Here is a 21,716-nt window from a genome sequence, read left to right as displayed (position 1 = left end):
ACTGCTGCAGTCCATGCGGTGTACACCCACTGTGCTGATAAGGAGGGCATTCCAGGATTTTGACCACACGACATTGAAGGAACAGTGATATATTTCCAAATCAAGGTGGTGAGTGGATTTGTGAAGATGGATACCTTAGCTCCCTTCCTTCTTCACCGAGTCTAATCTCTTGCCATTAAGAAAATGTTTGGTTTGTCACGCTCAGATCCAAAGTGAAGTTCCTTGTATTTCCCCCATATTCAACTCCGTTTGCTTTGTTTTGTCCATTCCTTTAATCTCTCCCCGCCTCCACCAACTTCCTGTTCCCACACACACAGCCCACTACCTCCAACGTTAAGTGTCTTTAAATCAGGATACACAACTCTCTATTCCTTTACCCAAATCATTAATACATGTGAAGAAGTGAGGCCCCAATGGACATCACTGGCCAACACCACTTGTCAGAATATCTCAGAAAAATCGATTTGAACTAAGGATTACTATAGTTCCTCACATTTGCTCCACATTCACAGTGTTTAAACCAGCTTGTTTATGACAATTACATTATTTGTAAAAGGCATTTCATCAGGATTTTACAATTCTGACTTCAAGATAAGGCTTTAATGTCTGAAGCCACACAGCTTCAAAATGTCTATGAAGCTTAAAATAAACAAGCAGCCAATCTAAAAGCTTCGTCAGATTAGCCTCAATAATTAAACCTCCAACTCACTGCGTGACAGCATTTTTTCAAAATTAATTTACGGGGTGTGGGCATCGCCGACTAGACCAGCATTTATTGCCCATCCCTAATTGCCCTCACGAAGGTAGTGGCGGGCTGCATTCTTGAAGCGTTGCAGTCCCTGTGGCGTAGGTATACCCACAGCGCTGTTTGGAAGGGAGTTCCAGGATTTTGACCCCATCGACAGCGAAGAAACGGCTGATATTTTCCGAGTCAGGATGGTGAGTGACTCGGAGGTGGTGGTGTTCCCAGGTATCTGCCCTTCTAGATGATGGCAGTTGTGGGTAGCGGGTATCATCGACAAGGTTGAGAACTCAGAGTGCAAGGAATCATGAATGGAAAAGCACAGCCTCTCCCTCCATAATATTCCAATCCAGGAGAAAGAATTAAGCCATGTTCACTTATTCACTCCATCAGCACCTCTAACTCCAAACAGTTCCTGTCAGCCTTTGCCCATAACTCTTGGGATAGTATTCCTGCTGTATTGTGCAGTTTTAGACTGTTGTTTCAATCAGTTTCACTTTGGACTTTCATTTTTATGCATTTTGTTTTGTATGGACTTGTCCAAGCAAAAGCCCTTCATCACAATATACCATGCACAATGCAAGAGGCATTTAATTCTTCTCAAAATGGTTGACTACTTTCAAAACGGCCAGTCCCTCAATAGATATATCTATTCTCTTTCCAACCACCTCCAGTTGTAAATATACTTGAGACACATTAAGTTGTTTGGAAAATGGTGATAATAGGCATGCATCATGTATTTTTTAAAATTCCCAAGCACATAAATGACTGCGACAACACGTTGTTGATGGTCTTGAAGAAGAATCTCTGAAGTTTTTAAAGCAATTCTGTAATTGATTTTCGCCACGAATAAACAACGAAAGCACCTTAAGAGGTGAATGTTTTACCTCCACTGTCAGATGATCAGGGACCAGAGAAAATAGTTTCAGCTCCTGCCCGCTTCCTCAATATTTTCTTTTTACATCATCTTCATTTGCTGCAAAATTGAAAGCACAACGTAAACAATCTTGCCAGTGACAGTTCAAACGATTTTTTTTTTAACCCAGTGTGAAATATAGTTGTCACAGCAGCCAGAATCCATCTGTCTGCGGGCCAGTGCCAGGAGATTTTCGGCTGATTAAACATTTTCAGTGCTGTTAGTTCGCAAACATAATCCTATTTCCTGAAAGTCACGCATTTCACCTGCAAAGATGGTCATAAATTTCCTCCCCTGGAAAATCAACAATATCGCTCAATTTGAAAGCATTGCAGTGCATGCTCGATCAGGTTAAGAAGCAAGGTGCACACACAACAAATCATCCAGGATCGTGGTAGCAGGTTCACTTTGAACACAGAGGGACAAGACTATAGCTAAGGAAAGCAAAGCAGAAATAGAGCAGATCTTTCGTTGGAATTAAGAGAAGAAATGGAAGAGCAACCTATTATTTGAAATTAAAAAGGGTGGTAAAATTGTGGGACAGATTACCTGTGCAAGTGATGAACTGAAAGCTTGTTCTTTTTTTAATGTGTTGCAAGAAGGAATGATATAGGGTGGCACGGTAGCACAGTGGTTAGCACTGTTGCTTCAGAGCGCCAGGGACCTGGGTTCAATTCCTGGCTCGGGTCACTGTCTGTGCGGAGTCTGCACGTTCTCCCTGTGTCTGCGTGGGTTTCATCCGGGTGCTCCAGTTTCCTCCCACAAGTCCTGAAAGACATGCTTGTGAGGTGAATTGGACATTCTGAATTCTCCCTCCGTGTACCCAAATAGGCGTCGGAATGTGGTGACGAGGGGCTTTTCACAGTAACTTCATTGCAGTGTTAATGTAAGCCTACCTGTGACACTAATAAAGATTATTATTATTATATAGGTTCTTGACAGCAAAGGACATCCAAGATCGCTGGAGGTCCACCATGGATATAATGTGGCTAAGTTTAAGTTAAATGGGTCGATAGTCTGTTCCTGTCTGAAACTGTTGCTATGTTTCTTTACTCGTCCAACTCTGTCATCCTCCCCATAGCGCACTTAACTTGAACTGTTGAGGATCACACTTAAAGCACTGAGATGCAGAGGGTTTGGGATGGGTGTACGGATGGAATCACATCTTTCTTCGTCTTGCTGCGAGACTGCCCAAACTTTAAACTGAGCTCTTTCACCACTACGTCGCAAATCTGCTCTGGAATCTACCGTGCTGCACTTTCAATAAAGCTTTCATTTAACGCAATTTGTTTCCGTTATGCAATAGTACAGTCGAAACAGATGGTGAAAATCATAAAAATGTAAAAGTACACGCGTCACATTCAGAGGTGTAGATTCAGAAGAGGCAGCAGGGCATTAAGGTGGTGGTGAATCAATGATATCAGCCCAGAAGTTACTATTTTCAGTAGTCATACCAGAATGTTTACCGTTCTAACAGAGCTAAAAGAGACAACAGGAAAATGCTGTATATAAGGTCTCAGTTATTTAAATTATTTAAACAAAACCACTGTAACTATTGCAACAGTGGACAAAAAATGTCACACTAATAGATGTTTTGTATCTGTGGCTGCTTGTGGCAGATTAAGCTACTATTTGCAGTTATTTACAGGTTATTATCTCCCCACAGCTTCTAATAAACCCGTATAAAATCACGTGATTAGTAACCCAGCTCAATACCCTACCCACTAGAGGAGGTCTATGATCTTTCTTAATACTCTGGGCTTCCTGCCACCCACCCTGGCTCCTCCTTTGCTTCGGCACCCTTTCTTTTGAATGTGTCCTTGCGATGGCATTTTAGGATGATTTTGATTGCCAAAGGGCCATATAATTGTACATTTCTGCCAAAAATGCTGATGATCAAGTCAGAGTGGCGCAGAACCCAGGGCTGCACTGTATGGCAAAGTGCAAATATATTTCTTCTTGGTTCAACTGTCGCATGTGTGATTGTATCGGAAAATAAATTAGCTGAGAATCAACTGGAGTGCGAAGAAGCCCAGTGATATGTAACCATTCAAGCACAAATAAATAGTAGCAATTAATCTGGAGACTTATTGGTGAATAATAGACTCCACATTGCTCTGGATACTTGCAGAACGGATCCTGGCATGTGCCCGAATCATTGAAACTAGATTTCATGTAATTACGACAGATGAGAAATCTTTATTTAATTTATCACAAAGAGAGAGCTTGCAAACGGAATGAGTTCCACCCCTCATGTCCATGGAGACACAAAAACGTACTGATGGAGGCAACTGCACGGAGGGTTGGCATATCAGAAATGTTGTCTTTGTGGTCTGAGGGGTGGGGGTGAACGACAACAATATTTTTTTGGAGCAATCACGCTGGGTACCAAAAGGGGAGGTGTTGACATAAATACTTTGGGAGGGGGGTGGGGGGGGTAGAGATTGTGGAGGGGGCTGGGGAGTGGGATAAGAGGTTGGCCAAGGGACAGGCACAGGAAAGAAGGAACAGGCACAAAATTCAGTGAAAAGAGGGCAAAGAAAACAGCAGAGGGACAGAGAGCAATGACACACAAACATTAGGGAAGGGAAGAGCAAATCGACATAAGTAATAGAAGGATCATTAGTTTGAATGTACAGAAGTGGGGGTAAGATTGTCACATGATTAGCAGGGCTGGGGACCAGATAAGCAGCAGAGAGAGAATAGAGATGGACACAAAGAATAAAATGTGCCAAGAATGGGCAAACACCATCTTAGGTTTGGCTTAATATACATTGGAATATATTCAATTTCAATCCTTCTTGAAAATAAAAACCTATTACCCATATTGTATGAAGCTTGGCCACAACTCTGGATCATTACTTTTATTCCCTGTAAAGTAGTAACTTTTTGACATCTGTAATCAACCTGCTGGTGTGTGGCCCCAGTGTAGAAACAAATGTACCTTGACACAGTTAAAAATTATTTCAACTGTTAGTAGTTTAGATAATGAAGAAGAGCTATGTTGTGAACATGGGCAGCACTGTAGAACAGTGGGCAGCACTGTTGCTTCACAGCTCCAGGTTCCCAGATTCAATTCCCGGCTTGGCTCAGGGTCTGTAATTCTCCCTGTGTCTGCGTGTGTTTCCTCCGGGTGCTCTGGTTTCCTCCCACAAGTCCCGAAAGACGTGCTGTCAGGTAATTTGGACATTCTGAATTCGTCCTCTGTGTACCCGAACAGGCGCCAGAGTGTGGCGACTAGGGGATTTTCACAGTACATTCATTGCAGTGTTAATGTAAGCCTACTTGTGACAATAAAGATTATTGTTATTTGTGCCAGTTATCAATATTAGCATCATCTTCAATAATTGTCAGGACAAGGCTAAAAATATTGTAACACACTGTACGGACAGAATTCTCCCAGAAAATGTCTTAGTGTGGTCTCTGGCAGGAAACCAGCTGTGATTCCTGTCGGCTGGATCAGCGCAATCCAGATAGCAATCCAGCCACACTTAGAAATCTTTTTGAAGTCAGAGGTGATTCATGGCATGGGACCCAAAGAAACCAGCAAGGCAGGATCAGAGATCAGAGAGTCCTTTAAAATAAATGCAGTCACCCACCAACCCCCGCCACTCCACCCATCCTACGACAAATCACTGGTAACGTCCCCCCAGCAAGTCGCTGGCAAAGGCCTCATCCCCCCAACTCCAAATGAGCGACACCACTTTATTGGTTCGCCAAAGGCTCTCCCCTCCCTTCAGGCCCCCCCTTCAGGCCACTCTGCCCTTCAAGGGCCCCCAATCAATCCCTGCTCCTTGGCAGTGCACCCAACACACTGGCAGTAAAAACTTGACACCTGCCAATTTGTCAGGGAGCACTGCTCAGACGGAGCACGTGGTCTTTCTAGGAAGGACTTCAGAACAGAGAATACTCCAGCAGAAAAATACTGCAGTTAGAAACAATACACGCTCTTTCTAGGAAGCATTTCAGAACAAAGAAACAAACACTTTTTTAAAAACTGCAACAGCACTTGCCCAAAAGAGGAAGCACGTCAAGAGTTAGTGGACTGTGAAGAGCTACAGAAATTGACAAAGCTTATCCCTCCTTTGAAATAGCCTGGACCTGTCAATCGAGTGACTTGTAAAATGTCATGTAATTGAATGCAAACAATCAGTTCAAAGCTTTTAGGCTTCTCAGCAAACCCACAGGCAAAAGTTAAAGGGGAATGAAGTTGCACATCAAAGTTAAGACTTTTACCTTCTTCTGACTGCTCATTATTGTTGACATGCTGGGAGAGAGTTTAAAGGTTTTCAAGGCAAGAATGAAGACTTGCCACACAACCTTCTTCCCAGGAACGATCCTCCACTTGATTCCCTTCAGCTCAGTCTAAGCCCTTCCTCCCCTGACCTTCACCACCCCTGAAGGGCCTCACTGGCACCCCGGATGTTAGTGTGGACAGAGTACTGACCCCTTGCTCCTCTTTGGTGCCCTGGCATCTTTTAGATACCAGCTGTGATTTGAGCTAGCAGGATCTCCAGTTGGGGGAGGCAGGCAGGACCATCCCAGGAGGCCACATCATTCCATTCCAGTCTCGCCAGTGAGATTGAAATAGATGCCAATGAGATCTGATCAGTTCCTCACCGTTTCTGAACAAGAACTTGATCTCGCTAGGGGTAGCAGGCCAGGAGATTTGTACGGGTTTGACGCATGGCGAGAATCCCATTTTGGGCCTCACGCCTGATTCAATGGGCTAGCAGGAATCCCCGGTAGGGCTAATGGTACTGGAGAATCGGCCTTTGTTAGAGGTTTTTAATATTGCCAAAATATTTTCTCCTGTTCTCTCCAGAGGGAAACGATTCATAGTGCAGCAATTCCACAAACACTTGCAGACCTTCAGGGTCTGGCTCTGGAAAGCGTTTCTCAGGCATATAACCAAGACAGTGAGTAACAGGAGGGTCAAAGCCAGCAAGGGAAGATGGTGGCATAGAATCATAGAATTCCAACAGTGCAGAAAGAGGCCATTCAGCCCGTAGAATCTGCACCGACCCTAGGAAAGAGCACCCTATTTAATCCCACACCTTCATCTATCCCCCATAACCCTACCTAATCTTTTGGACATGATGGGGCAATTTAGCATGGCCAATCCACCTAACTTGCACATCTTTGGGCTGTGGGAGGAAACCGGAGCACCCGGAGGAAATCCATGCAGACATGGGGTGAAGGTGCAAACTCCATACAGTCACCCGAGGCCGGAATTGAACCTTGGGTTCCTGGCACTGTGAAATCTGGAGTAAATGTGGAGTAATGGTGACAGTGGCAACAATCATTGTTTGAGATAAAACCCATCGGGTTCACTAATATCCATTGGGGAAGGAAATTTTCCAGCTTCATCCAATCTGGCCGACATGCAACTAGTAATGTGTTTCACTCTGAACTGCCCTCTGAAAAGTGTTGCCAACTGTGATTAAATGTATTCCTGGAGGCTTCATCACATGACCTGCCCACACACCCCAGCCATCAGTCATCCAACACATCCATCCTTGTGACACACTGTCTTCCTGACCAATTAGAAAGGAAAAAAAGACTTACTACCCAATTGGATGACTTTCAGCCAAAGGGTCTTTTGCCTCCATTTTCAATATTTTGATATCTGGTAATGAGAAATGCTCAAAGAAATGGAGGGTGAGCAAGTCTACCTCCGAAATGGCCTACTAAGCCATTCAGTTCACGGGGAATTAGGGATGAGTGGCAAATGCCAGCCTTGCCAGTGATGCCTGCATAGAAAGAATAAGTTTTAAAATGGCTGAGGAACGTCCTAGCACAGAGTCTCCGCAAGGAGTCCTTGACCTATAGCCTGAGCCTCTGTGCGGGTCTCTTAAATTTCGAACCTTGCCTCATTATTAAGTGCTCACAAAGTAACAACTCAGAAGCTGCAAATACTGAGGAACAGCTCACAAAGAGCATCTGTGCACAAGATGGATGACCTTGAATTTCTAACACAGCACTCACATTGATTCAGGTATGAACGCTGGCTGGGAGCAATACATACAGAACTGAAAATGAAATGGAAAGGAGCAGTTAAAGAGTCTCAAACTGGCTAGAATAACATGAATGCCACAAGCGGTCAAGTATGTGAGGGGGGGGGGATAACAAGACAAGCAGAATAGAGAAAACACGCAAGGGCAGCTGTTAAAAGGCGCCACTTGTTACGTAATGGGTTAAGAGACATTGCAATTAGTTGTCTCATTTATGTTCAGTGTTCAATGATTGTCTCATTTATGTTAAGTGTTCAATGATTGACACTGATATGTAAAGGGGCTTCAGGTCGACTCTGGATCTTGTGATGTGATGATTGAGTTTAGTGCAGAGTCTGTTAAAGTGAAATAAAGGTGTTTGTGAAAAGGAGCTGGACTTTTGTCTCTTCATACCACAGCATCCATTCGTTTAACACCACTCAATGACAGACAATAGTAACTGTTACCGGACAATGGTGAGTGTTGGCTGACAGTTAAGAAAGTAGGCTCACTCTCGGAAGCACCAAAACCTTTTAAGTGAAGAAGCACCTGGAGGAGGGAAGCGAGATCATCGCTGGAGGACGTACCATCGAAAGATGGATGAACGAATCCTTGAATCAGCTAACAAGCTTGCAGTACTGCGTTAGAGTTAGGTGCTGGTTTCACACAGTGGGCTAAATAGCTGGATTGCAATGCAGAATAATGCCAGCAGTGCGGATTCAATTCCCGTACCAGCCTCCCCGAACTTGCGCCGGAACGTGGCATCTAGGGGCTTTTCACCGTAACTTCATTGAAGCCTACTTGTGACAATAAGCGATTATTATTATTATAATAGAGACAACAGAAGACGAGTCAACCATGGGCAGTCGGAGCTCAAGCCCCTGCCTTCAAGGATGTGAAGGACAGTCTCAAGAGCTTTGCCATCTGACTGGTGGCGAGAATTAAACACAGTAGTAAATACAGAGAGGGAGGGAAAGATGGAAGGAGAAACAGATGAAACGGCCCGAAAACTCACGACTCAAACGATAAAGCGAAAAACAAGAGAAGAAAAGAGAGATCGTTACACAAAAATTGAGTGGAGTGTAACAACCACAGGAAAACAAGAAAGAAAGATGAAAAGTGGCAGAGATAAGGGATGAAGGTAATGGCATTTCCTGTTTTTACTGGAGGGAACAACATTAGGCTCTGGTTGGTTTTTTTGTTAAGAGGGGCAAAGTCAGTGCCAGGGATAGGGATAGGGATAAGGGGGGAAAAGGAGAATGAGAGGAGAGATATACTTTTCACTTCATAGGAAAAATGGCGGGTCACTTCCTATTTCCGGTCTTTGAGGCAGCCGGATTGGACGTTTGGCCGTGCCATCCCACAAAACCTTCAATCGATTCCTCACTAAGGTGAATAAGCAGAACCAGCCAATTCCACAGTGGATCCGCATGAGAACTGGCAACATGACCAGGTGCAACTACAAGAGGAGACACTGAAGAAGGACTAAGCTGGGCCTGTAAAGGGATACACCATCACTGGTACACTATCAGCCAAAGTCATCTCCATTACAGAGAAGGGTAACATGGAAGCACAGATCTGAAAGCTGGAGAGGATAGTTTTGTTTTATGTTTTCTGTTGTGGAATATAAAATTAGAGATCTTTATCAAAAACAAGGAAAAATTGCCGGTCTTATGTGAACATAATTTGGAGCCTATAAATAATAAAGGCAATAGGGAAATACATCAGACAGAGTGCACCTGCTCCAAATTTGAAAAAAACTGGATTCCCCAAAGGGCTAACATTTCCCTGACACTTGACAGATTTAGCTTAGGGAATGGACAGCTGTCAGCTCCTGCAGGTGTCTTCAAACCGCTTGAGGTAGGCCTAAGGCTGGCAGTAATCACATTCACACCTGAGTTTACTCTCACCCAACAGCAGCTTGCAGCCAAAGATGCTCGACTGCGGCAGGAGCAGGAACCTTAGCTGCTCTTTCCGTGCTTTTTTTTACCTCGGCCAGTGTAAAAAAGATGAAACTCAACACCAACAAGGCAACAAGTTGGAAAGTGTGTCCTTCCAAAGAGTGCTTTTATAGAGTCTCTGCGCATTCTCCCAGTGTCTGCGTGGGTTTCCTCCGGGTGCTCTGGCTTCCTCCCACAGTCCAAAGATATGCAGGTTAGGTGGATTGGCCATGATAAACTGCCCTTAGTGTCCAAAAAAGGTTGGGTGGGGTTATTGGGTTGCGGGGATAGGGTGGAGGCATGGGCTTAAGTGAGGTGCTCTTTCCAAGGACCGTGCAGACTCGATGGGCCAAATGGCCTCCTTCTGCACCTTAAATTCTGTGAGTCTATACATTAAACCACGAGACAAGCCCTGAAGAGAAGTTAAATTAAGATCAACAGTTAACAAATGCTAACAATAATAATTTACAGCAAGAGCCATTTTGAAGTTTTCGCCACAGATAATTTCAAGGTCACTGTGGTTGAGAAAAGCTGCACAGCCTATATTAATAATAATAATAATCTTTGAGTGTCATAAGTAGACTTACATTAACACTGCAATGAAGTTACTGTGAAAAGCCCCTAGTCGCCACATTCCGGCACCTATTCGGGTACATAGAGGGAGAATTCAGAATGTCCAAATTACCCAACAGCACGTCTTTCGGGACTTCTGGGAGGAAATTGGAGCACTTGGAGGAAGCCACACAGACATGGGGAGAACATGCAGACTCCGCACAGACAGTGAGCCAAGCCGGAAATCGAACCTGGGACCATAACGCTGTGAAGTAACAGTGCTAACCATTGTGCTACCGTGCAATTGAGCAAATATATTTTAAAAGCTTTAAAGGTGATGGCTAATATTTAAAGTCGTATTACATGATCTACAAAAAATATATAATTCTTTGAGACAAAAAAAAACAGATACAATCATGGCTAAGATTACATTAGATCAAAGTAAAAGGTTTAAAAAATGCCAGAAGTGATAAGCCTGAGGATTACGAGCAAAATTAGACCAAGAAATTGATAAAGGGCGAAACGAATATAAATGCAAGCTGGCGAGAAATATACAGGCAAACTGTAAAAGCTTCTTTAAGTATGTGAAAAGGACAAATGAGTGTCCATTACAGGTGGAGATAGGACAATTTATAATGGGAAATAGGAAATGGTGGGAAACTAAACAATTACTTTGTGTCTGGTTGGATCATCTGGTTGGAGAGTAAAGCGTCTCACTGTGTTCAATTTGCTCCTACATCACTAAGGTTTATTCCTCCAATATCTTACCCAAATATATATATTCAAATTATTGATGACTGTGCATGAAGAATTTCTTTCTGAAACAGTCCAAATTTGCCAACCATCTGTTTGAATTTTTGTCATGACTTATATTGACATGTGCTTTGTATTTAACTTTTCCATCCCATTTAATGTCATAAACTGCTCTGCTATTATAGTGTCATGGATTTGCCTAGTAACAGCAATCTGCCAGCAACGGCTGGAAATCTGCCTAGCAACAGTAGTCACCAGCATTCAAAAGGCACGATGAGCTGAGACTTTCCCAGTATCAGGATGAAGAGGTATACGGACAGAAACTGGTGTAAATAGCCCTGTTAATAGAAACAGCTTACCAAGACAACTGTGAGGGATCAATGGAAGTATACACATGCTAATTTCTAGAGTCAAAGAATATGACAGAGACAGACAGTCATTCACACAGATAAGAATCAAAGGGCAAAACAAATGAAATAATTTCCATCACCCTCAGATGTAAAACTGGCTTGCCTGTTTCTAACAGCCGGAGAGGTCCATTTTTACATCTCAGTCTTATAGAGCTATGGTTGTGCAGAAACCATCATAAAAGCACTTTGAATATCTTCACTGGACCAGGAAAAGATATTTTGCACACTTGATTATCATTCGTGTATTATATGGTAACTGTTATCTGGATTTGACTGATAGATTTACTTAATTTGGATGTTGTTTTGGGAAAGGGGTAAGGAGTTCGGGGATCTTAGATATATTTTGGAATAAGGAGTAAGTTCTACATAAAGTGTGTGTGAGTTTAGTGATTCATATACTTAAATATTCTCGAATATTGTAGTCTGTTCGTGTATAGTTGTTTTTTTCTTTAATTTCCTAAATAGTCTTTAATAATTGTTACACAATTATTCCTGGGCTGGTTATTCTCACTAGAGTTTCACGTGACTCCTCATACAATTAAAAAAACTAAAGCACACACATGAACCTGTTTCAAGTTGGGATACCGTTGCAACAAGCAAATGGAAAAGGCAAATATTTTGTTGCCGTTCATCACAAGAGGATTTGAGTATAGGAGTGATAATTCTTGCTGCAGTTGTCTTGAGCCTTGGTAAGAAAACATCTTAAGTATCGTGTGCAGTTTTGGTCTCCTTACCTAGGGAAGGATATATTTGCCATAATACGGCTGCAATAATGGTTCTCCCGACTGATGCCTAGTGGGGAATTTACTGGGTTGCAATAACTGACGACACTGGACTAACAGCAATGAGGGTTTATTAATAGTACAGAGCTCTTACATGTTGGATGTCTGTCTCTACTCCGGGGCTAACTCCCATACTGCAGACCCCTTTTGTACCCACGTCCTCCCAGTATCCTCGTGACTACCTTGTCTACCCCTGGGATGGCGGGGGTAGTGGATTGGGGGTTTCAGACCAGAGACAGTCTCAGGAGGGTTAGGTACGTTTTGGCGCGGCCATTGTGGCGCGGCCGTTTTGGCGCCGGCTATTTTGGCGCTGGACGTTTTGGCGCCGGACGTTTTGGCCATAATAACATTTCTTTATTTGTAAATTAGCCTCAGTTGAGTTGGTTGCTGGTGCGGGTCCGTTGTCACAAGTGTTTCGTTCTATCACCATCATTTTATATATTTTTTAACTAAACCAATTCGCATACCCATATGATGGCTAAGGAAGCATCAACGAAACGTGGTAAAGAAAAATTTGTTCATAACGGATTCCTTTACGTCTTTGACAAAACAAGCAAAGGTGACAGCGAAGTGAAATTTTGGCGTTGTGAGCAAAAAAACCGGTGCAAAGCACGGCTCCATACTAAAGCTGCAAACGTGGTGAGGCAGCTGAACAGCCATTCGCATGATGCTTCTGCTGCACAAGTAGAGGTTGCACTCGTGAAAACTAAAATAAAAAAGAGAGCACAGGAAACCCTTGAGGCACCGACTGTAGTTGTTAATGAATGTTTGACAGACATATCCCAAGCTAGTCTAACAGCCATTCCTAATATATCTGCTTTGAGGAGAATGATAAGCAGAAAGCGTAATTATGTATTGAACGCCCCCACCAGTCCAAGTGATTTACAACAATTGATTGTGCCAGTCCAAGTGATTTACAACAATTGATTGTGCCAGAATGCTACAGGATATATGTCCCTCAACCAGGAGTGGAAGAAATTTTTTTACTTTGTGATAGCGGACCAGGTCACGACCGGATATTAATCTTCGGAAGACAGAGCTGGCTACAGCACTTATTGACATCTGATATGTGGTTTGCAGATGGCACATTCAGTATTGCTCCCAGCCTCTTTTCTCAGATTTATGTAATTATGGTAAAAAAACACTGAGGAGTTACTCCTACGGTTTATGCTCTTTTGCCCAACAAGCAACGCACCACATATGCGAGAATGTTCGCATTATTGAAAGAAATCGAACCCAACTTGAAACCCAGTTCAATCGTCTGTGATTATGAACAAGCTGCGCACAGTGCTATGAAAGACATATTCCCTGATGTTCAAATAAAAGGATGTTTTTTTCATTTAGCTCAAAATATGCAAAAACATCTAGCTAGTATGGGGTTCCGTAGTTTGTATAACACTGATCCAGATTTCGCGTTAAAAGCTAAAATGGTTATTGCCATTGCCTTTGTACCTTTGAACAAAATCGATGAATATCTGGATGCTTTAGCGACTCAACTGCCGCAAGAACTTCAAGATTTACTCAACTGGTTTTAAGATACATATGTTGGTCATCTGAACAGACAATGAAATGGTAGACGAACACCTTTATTTCGCCCTGAGATTTGGAACCTTTATCGGAGAACATTAAACGGGGAAGACCGCACAAACAATAATGCGGAGGCAGCCCACCATCGATTGAAATATGAACTTGGCATGCATCATCCCACCATATGGAAACTAATTGATGGCCTGCGTAAAGTACAGAAAGGTAGAGGTGCATATTATGAAAGGTTACTAGCCGGCCATGAACCGCCACAAAAACTAAAAAAGTATAGAGATGCAGATAAAAGAATACATGAAACTGTTCATAAATTTGAAAACATGGATGCTATCGAGTACTTGAGGAGCCTTGCTCATAATTACCAAATGAACTAAACTAAATGAACTAATTTAAGGTTTTTAACTAAATGAACTAATTTAAGGTTTTTAATTTACAATAAAGTTAGTTTAAAAACCTTTTAAAGCTCATCTTTTAATTTACAGTTTTAAGCGTGCTCTTAAGTCCTTCCTTCGAATGATACTGAATCTTGCAACAATTTACTTGCAACAATTTACTAGCCACAAAAACTTAAAAAAATTCTGTCATCTGCGCCCAAACGGCCGCGCCAAATTGGCTGCGCCCAATTGTCCCATGGCGCCCAAACGGCTGCGTCCAAACAGCCGCGCCAAAACGGCCGCGCCCAATTGTCCCATACCGGTCTCAAGATAAGGAGTAAACCTTTAGGGCTGAGATGAAGCCGAATTTCTTCATTCAAAGGATGGTAAATCTTTGGAACTGTCTACTCAGACAGCTATGGAGGCTTAGTCATCGAGTATGTTCAACGAAGATGGATACATTTCTAGCTTATTAAAGTTATCAAGATATATGTGGATCGTGTTGAGGTAGATCATCCATGTTCTAGCTGAATGACAGAGCAAGCTCAATGGGCTGAATGGCCTACATCTGCTCCCATTTCCTGTGTGCCTATGAATTCGACACAATCAGTGTAACAGGCCAAGCAGAACCCCAGGCACAGCATAACCTTCTTGGAGTTCCATTCCACTGATTTGGCAATAACGTTCGAGAATCTGCGCCACAGTGAGGAGGAAAAAGAAATATCCGTAATTATTTTATCCTGAAATCCAAAGGTTGCGGTTTCTGCCAAATTGATTGCTGCTTTTCAGCTCTGAGACTCCCTGGAACATCAGACTCTCGAATGGAAATCACGACCAGACAGCTGGTCTATTAACTGCAGATTACTGAATAGATTCCGTTCTGATGCAGCCGATTTTCTCCCCTCCTCAATGGGTTGATTGGTGCTGGGGTACGAGGCCAGGTCTCTCATTTCAATGGGCTGGTCAGTCTCCAGCTGCACTGCCCATGTACGAACTCATTGGCAATGCAGCCGAGCCAAAGCTTCCCCATTGCCCAATCAACAGAAGTCAGTAGATGGTGAGAGACAGGAAGCTCAGGTGATTTTACCCCCCTTGACAACAGCACAGGGCACTGAGCTAAACATTAATTTGGACCAACTGACAGTAGTTGAAGCTACATCTTACAGTGCTGTACAGCTACAACACCGGTTACATGGAGCACTCATCCATAACATAACTAGAGACATAACAGAATATTTTGATTCTTAAAGAGTCTCCTCAGCAAAAAAATACTTTTTTTGTTCATGCCTGTATCTACGACTTTCGGGGCAGCTCAGTGGTGCAGTGATTAGCACTGCAGCCTCATGGCACCGAGGTCCCAGGTTCGATCCCAGCTCTGGGTCACTGCCCATGTGGAGTTTGCACATTCTCCCCCACAACCCAAAGATGTGCAGGTTAGGTGGATTGGCCACGCAAAATTGCCCCTTAATTGGAAATAAATGAATTGGGTACTCTAAATTTATATTTTAAAAAGTGCAAGCTCTGCAAACCTTGATTTCAGAATTGAACCCACTCATGTCAAAGCTCCATTCAGACTTGGATTGAACATCTGTGTATATCTGAACTCAAAAACAATAGGATACATCAAAGACCCAAAGTCCAAATTTGTACAGGTTAAGTGGATTGACCATCGTAAATTGCCTCTCAGTGTCCAAAGGTTAGGTAGTGTTATGGGGAAGTGAGCCTAGGTAGGGTGCTCTTTCAGAGGGCTGTGCAGACCCAATGGGTTGAATGGCCTCCCTTCTGCATTGTAGCGATTCTATAATTCTATGACTCTAATATCAGTGTAACACGTTTTTTTAAATAAACATTTTATTGAGGTATTTTTTGATATTATAACAACAACACAATAAACAATGTCCATGAATCTATAAACATAGTGCAAAAGCCGTCTCCCTTCCTTACAGGTCCAGCTTTTATTAACCCCCTACTCTAAGCTAAACTACCCCCCCCCCCCCCCCCCCCCCCACCTTCTGCTGACGATTAATTTTCCGCAAAGAAGTCGACGAACAGTTGCCACCTCCGGGCGAATCCTAACAGGGACCCTCTCAGGGCAAACTTGATTTTCTCCAAACAGAGGAAGCTAGCCACGTCCGATAGCCAGGTCTCTGACTTCAGGGGCTTTGAGTCCCTCCAAGCTAATCGTATCTGACTCCGGGCTACCAGGGAAGCAAAGACCAGAATGCCTGCCTCTTTCTCCTCCTGGATTCCCGGGTCTTCCGACACCCCAAAGAATCTGCTCATGTGAGCCCGGTGAACAACCTTAAATTGTATCAGGCTAAGCCTGGCACATGTTGCGGACGCGTTGACTATACTCAATGCATCCGTCCATAGACCATCCTCTATCTCTCCTCTGAGCTCCTCCTCCCACTTGCACTTCAGCTCCTCGGTCTGCGTCTCCTCTGACCCCATAAGTTCCTTGTAAATGTCCAAGACGCTCCCTTCTCCTACCCACTCTCTGGAAACTACCCTGTCCTGAATCCCCCTTAGTGGTAGGAGCGGAAAGGCTGACACCTGTTTACGTAGGAAGTCCCACACCTGCAGATACCCAAATCTGTTTCCCCTCGCCAACCCAAACTTCTCTTCCAGCGCCCTCATACTCAGAAAGTTCCCCTCTATAAACATATCCCCCATCCTCTCAATCCCTGCTCTCCGCTATATCTGGAACCCCCCATCCATACCTCCTGGGGCAAACCGGTGATTATTACAGATTGGGGACCAGACCGATGCTCCCGATGCTCCCACATGTCTACTCCTTTGCCCCCGGACTCTCAGGGCCGCCACCACCACGGGGCTGGTGGAGTACCGTGCCGGCGGGAACGGCAGAGGCGCAGTTACCAATGCCCCCAAACTGGTACCCTTGCATGAAGCCGCCTCCATATGCTCCCATGCTGACCCCTCCCCCCACCACCCACTTCCTGATCATGACTATACAGTGTAACATGATTGAAGTTCCCTTAAGAAAGTGACTTGAAATTAGAGCTCAGGTGGACCATGATCAGATTTGCAAATCCTTATCAAGTCCACACTGATGACACCAGAGTAATGGATTAGTTCAAACTGTTAAAATAGAATCAGTTATCTTGACAATGGTGTGTTGTTCCGAATTCAAAAATCCATTGCCGATTATGGGTTCTAATTAGCATACATATTGCTGATGTCAGCTCCGCTACAATTGTGCAAACCTTTCCTCAAAATCACTGCAGAAATCCACACGGGTCATCCATCAGTCTTTACCAGACTGTCACTTGCTGACTATTTTCACCAGCTGGATGTGCTAATGTAAGACGAGCACGAGTGATAGCACTTGTAATTCACAGAACCCCAGCGACTTCACTTATGCATCAGACAACGTCAGCGGTAAAGAGTCATAGTTTTACAGCACAGAAAGAGGCCCTTCGGGCCATCATGTCTGCAAAAGCCAATAAACGCCATGAATTCTAATTCCATTTTCTAACACTTGGGCCATAGCTTTGTGTGCTACGGTATCTCAAGTGCTGTCTTCAGGAATCTTTGGACATGCACCCCAAGGTCCCTCTGGTCCTCTGTACTTCCTAGAGTCCTACTGTTCATTCTGTATTTCCTGCCTTGTTACTTCACTGTCATTAATCACAGTGACGCTCTTGTCCATTGCAAGTTTAGGAATTAAACATGGATATCTAATTTCCTTTGTAACACGAATACATTCTCATTTTGTTAAATGCAATGCTTGACTTTGCAACCGCATTTATAGCTCAAATACTCTTCTCGGGACTATTTGTTATAAACAAAGAGTGAAATTTTATGGTCTTCCCATTTCCCGCCGAAGGCGATCACCCCGGCGGGTTCGACGGTGGTGGGGCAGGCAGTCCACGCGAAGGGCCGTAGAGATCAGTGGGACCAGATTTTTATGCCCAAAGTCCAAAGAGTTTGAAAGAAACCTTCACAATTTTACTCTCTTGAGAATTTGAGACACAGTAAGCACTAATAAGTCCAATAAGCGATTTAGGAGAAATTAGTTGACTTACGAGTGTGGAATTCGCTGCTACATGTAATAGTCAAGGTAAAAAGCACAGCTGCATTTAAGGGGGATCTAAATAGAGGAGATAGGCATGAAATAATATGCTGATGTGGTAGGATATAGATCAAAAGGAGGAGGCGCACATGGGTACAGGTATAAACACTGGTTTAGACCCATTCGGCCACATCGCCTGTTTCCATGCTGTAAATTCTATTCATTAATGAATGCCATGGACCTTTTTTTATTTCCCAGAGATTCAGTGAAAGCAACAGGAGAAGATAAACGTCTGTCCATATTAAAGCCTTGGTGGCTGAGCTGCTTAAAATTGTAGTTATGTGAAGAAAGCATTAATCTCCACTTGCAAAAATAAAACACTTGGACAGATGAAAAACTAGGAAAAGCTAGTCTGAAGACAATCCCCCTTTGAGACTACTTTGTGATATCACAGGCAATGTGCCATGAACCCTGGAGCAGCTTCACAGCGATCCATGGAAACTGCGCCTTCAAACAAGCTTTCCCTCAGGGATACATAGCGGTTACAAAGAGGAAGATCTGATCAGAAATACTCTGTTGGTAATAATTTATTTTATGAAATGTATCTATTCAAGACAATAAGTCAAAGTTATCCTGAAGTTAACATACTATGTTGCATTGTGGCGCTCTTGAGAAAAAAGTACTTTTTTCTAAAGTATGTTTATTAAGGTTTTACATTTCAGAGAATAACGCAACAGAATTGCAAAATAATACATCGCCATGAGCACGGAACAAAAAATAACAGCTCAGCATACATGAGTACAGACAGGAGAGTAACGTCACAACTGGCTCAATACAGTCATTAGACATAAGATACCTATACAGCCCCATTAGAGACCCAGGGAGAAACAGGATAAGGCCTCGAAAAACATGGTAAAATGGTGCGCATCCTCCCACGCCACGTCTGCTCCCACTTACTATGAGAAATCAGGATAAATTTTTTGCACCATGTTTGGCTGCGCACCAACATACAGTTCGTTCATTCAACTCCAGCAGCACCAAAATCACCAACAACCTACCGCTGCCTTTTCTCCTCGGATATCTGACCAATCAGCGGCCATGTAGGAGGCAAGCAGGGATTCTTCATTCCCACACTTACAAAAGCAAAGAAAATATGTGAAACCTCCAGTTCTAAGGGGAGTTCTATACCACACAACGTAACTTAACCCCAAACTAGGAGTCCAGTGCAGAACCAACATCATTCCATACTATTATGCAGAGAGGACCGGCAGCAACATGTTTGGATTATGATCAAATCTTCAGAGCGTCCCAAAAAAGGAAGAAAAAGAAAAAGGAAGGAAAAGCTAGAACTGCCAGTACTAACCCACAGGGTAACAAGGGATGAAGATAGAACCCCAGGCTCCGTATTTTGCTGGTGCATGCCGAGCAGCCGCCAAAGAAGAGAAGAAATCGCTATAACAACCTAAAAGATGCCCCCCCCCCCCCCCCTCCCCACCACCAAGGGGACAACAGGTCCACCAAACCTAGACTCAGCTCATTCCCAGGCCCCCATGCACCAAACAAGCAAAAGCCACCTTGCCGGGATGCCCCAACAAGCAACCTCGAACAGGGACATTCCACACCCCCAGGGGCAACAGGATACCAGCCACAGCACCAGACCTGGCCGAGCCCAGAAACATTCCAACACACAGGAAATATAATCCCAGGACATCCAGCTCACCCAAAAACCTGTACCCCAGTCAAACCCATACTTCTCCCATCCCATCCGGGGCAATGCTCCCACCCAATCATCCCACTTATACGAAGAAGCAAAGGATAATGACTCCGGCCGGGTATACCCCAATCCAAGAGGAAGATGATTCATCAAGACAGTCAACAATTGGGTGCCCTGGGAGGGAGCACAGATTCCCCCTCCGTGGTACAACCAGGTGAACCTCCCCCAAACCAGCAGACCAGGCCAGGATTAGAAACGGTGCCCTGCTCAACCTGATGAAGAGAGAAAGAAAGATAACCCGCAGGGTGGAGACACCACAACCATCTCAGAATGACCGCCATAACAGAAAGGGGCAGCAGGGTAGCATGGTGTTTAGCATAAATGCTTCACAGCTCCAGGGTCCCAGGTTCGATTCCCGGCTGGGTCACTGTCTGTGTGGAGTCTGCACATCCTCCCCCTGTGTGCGTGGGTTTCCTCCGGGTGCTCCGGTTTCCTCCCACAGTCCAAAGATGTGCGGGTTAGGTGGATTGGCCATGCTAAATTGCCCGTAGTGTCCTAATAAAAGTAAGGTTAAGGGTGTGGGGGGTTGTTGGGTTACGGGTATAGGGTGGATACGTGGGTTGAGTAGGGTGATCATGGCTCGGCACAACATTGAGGGCCGAAGGGCCTGTTCTGTGCTGTACTGTTCTATGTTCTATGTTCTATGATATCAAGAGCAATCCCTATCCTCAATAAATCAACCACAATTAACCAATCTCACCTCAGCATGGGTCATTATTAAATGTTCTTGTCCTAACAGCTCAAAAGAGGACCACAAGCCAACCTATTTTGCCACCTCCAGACCCTTATGACAAGCATTGAGAATAGGACAATATAGGGCCAGCAACCGGTGGATCCAACCAGCCCATGGCCTTGAAGATCAGATTGATTATGCTCCATCGAGTCTGATGCACCCGGCCTACAAATCAATATTAGCAAAATATGGCAGCCAATTTCCAAACTCAATCGGAAACTCACCTCCCACCTCTCGCCAGGAATCTGGCTCACAGACATGCCTTGCCTGACTCCTACCTCCCGAACCCGGGATAAACAACATATCATGCAGTAGGGTCTCAAAATGATGGCAAGTCCACATAAGGGAGCGTGCTCTTTCAAGAGCAAGAACTCTCTCATGTACCTCCACCGCTCTCCCAAACATACCCTGCAATTTTCCAAAGTGAGTTCTAACGACCTGCATCAAAGAATCAAGATCTTCAACCAAAACAACATTTTCAATGGTGGCCAAGGTCCCGATAGCACTGTCGAAATGAGAGCCCGCTCAGCAGCAACTACCCCACTGCAAGCTGGGCCCCACCCCAGTCCACTCCGAACGTCACAAACAAAAGAGAGTTTTTACAATTTATCTCAGCTCTTCTTCGCTAAACACTAACCTGGATCCTCCAGGGACATTGTGCAAGCCATGTAATCTGTAACCCAAGAGAAAGCAAAGCTGAAACGTGCACCAGGGTAAAATTAAAGATTGAAAGATGAGCAGAACTGGCTCACGTCACGTGACCCTCCCAGAAAAGTACTTCTGTTGAACGTTTCTTGCTTACGGAATGAACAAAATGGAGTTTTCTTTAAATGTGAGGCCTGCCTATGTGTTGCCAGTTGGTCGCAGTCTTTGTTCCTCAGTATCCGGCTACAGTCACAGCAGTTCACAGTGAGGCCTATTTCTTTAACTCCCATTTATTCTGTGCACCTTGCACTCAAGTGACTGTCCTAAATCTTTATAGCTCAAATACTGTTTTTGGGACTGTTTGGGAGGGGGGGGGGGCCTCAGGCAACATCCTCCAACGTATTCCTAGAGTACTCCGCTTTGGAGGGGATGGAGCATCTCAAAAGCGACACCCCCCCCAATTTCGCCACAAACTTTGATTCTCCGGCCGAACACGATTTCAGCATTGGCAATCGGAGAATCCTGTC

At 44.1% G+C, this 21,716-nt stretch overlaps 1 protein-coding gene across 11 annotated transcripts in view; it reads right to left on the bottom strand.

The window, feature by feature from the left end:
* LOC119957306 (alpha-(1,6)-fucosyltransferase) overlaps positions 1-21,716 on the bottom strand; it is a 933,359-nt gene that overhangs the window by 611,202 nt on the left and 300,441 nt on the right. For all 11 annotated transcript variants that reach the window (XR_005458786.1, XM_038785197.1, XM_038785250.1 and 8 more), the window contains exon 3: positions 1,630-1,718. The gene's annotated coding sequence lies outside the window, so the exon portion shown is untranslated. The remainder of the gene's footprint in view (positions 1-1,629; positions 1,719-21,716) is intronic.

This window comes from Scyliorhinus canicula, chromosome 2 (genome assembly GCF_902713615.1).
Source record: "Scyliorhinus canicula chromosome 2, sScyCan1.1, whole genome shotgun sequence".
In the NCBI taxonomy this organism is placed as follows: domain Eukaryota; kingdom Metazoa; phylum Chordata; class Chondrichthyes; order Carcharhiniformes; family Scyliorhinidae; genus Scyliorhinus; species Scyliorhinus canicula.
The sequence above is the reverse complement of the archived record's forward strand: the minus strand, read 5'-3'. Positions and strand labels throughout refer to the sequence as shown.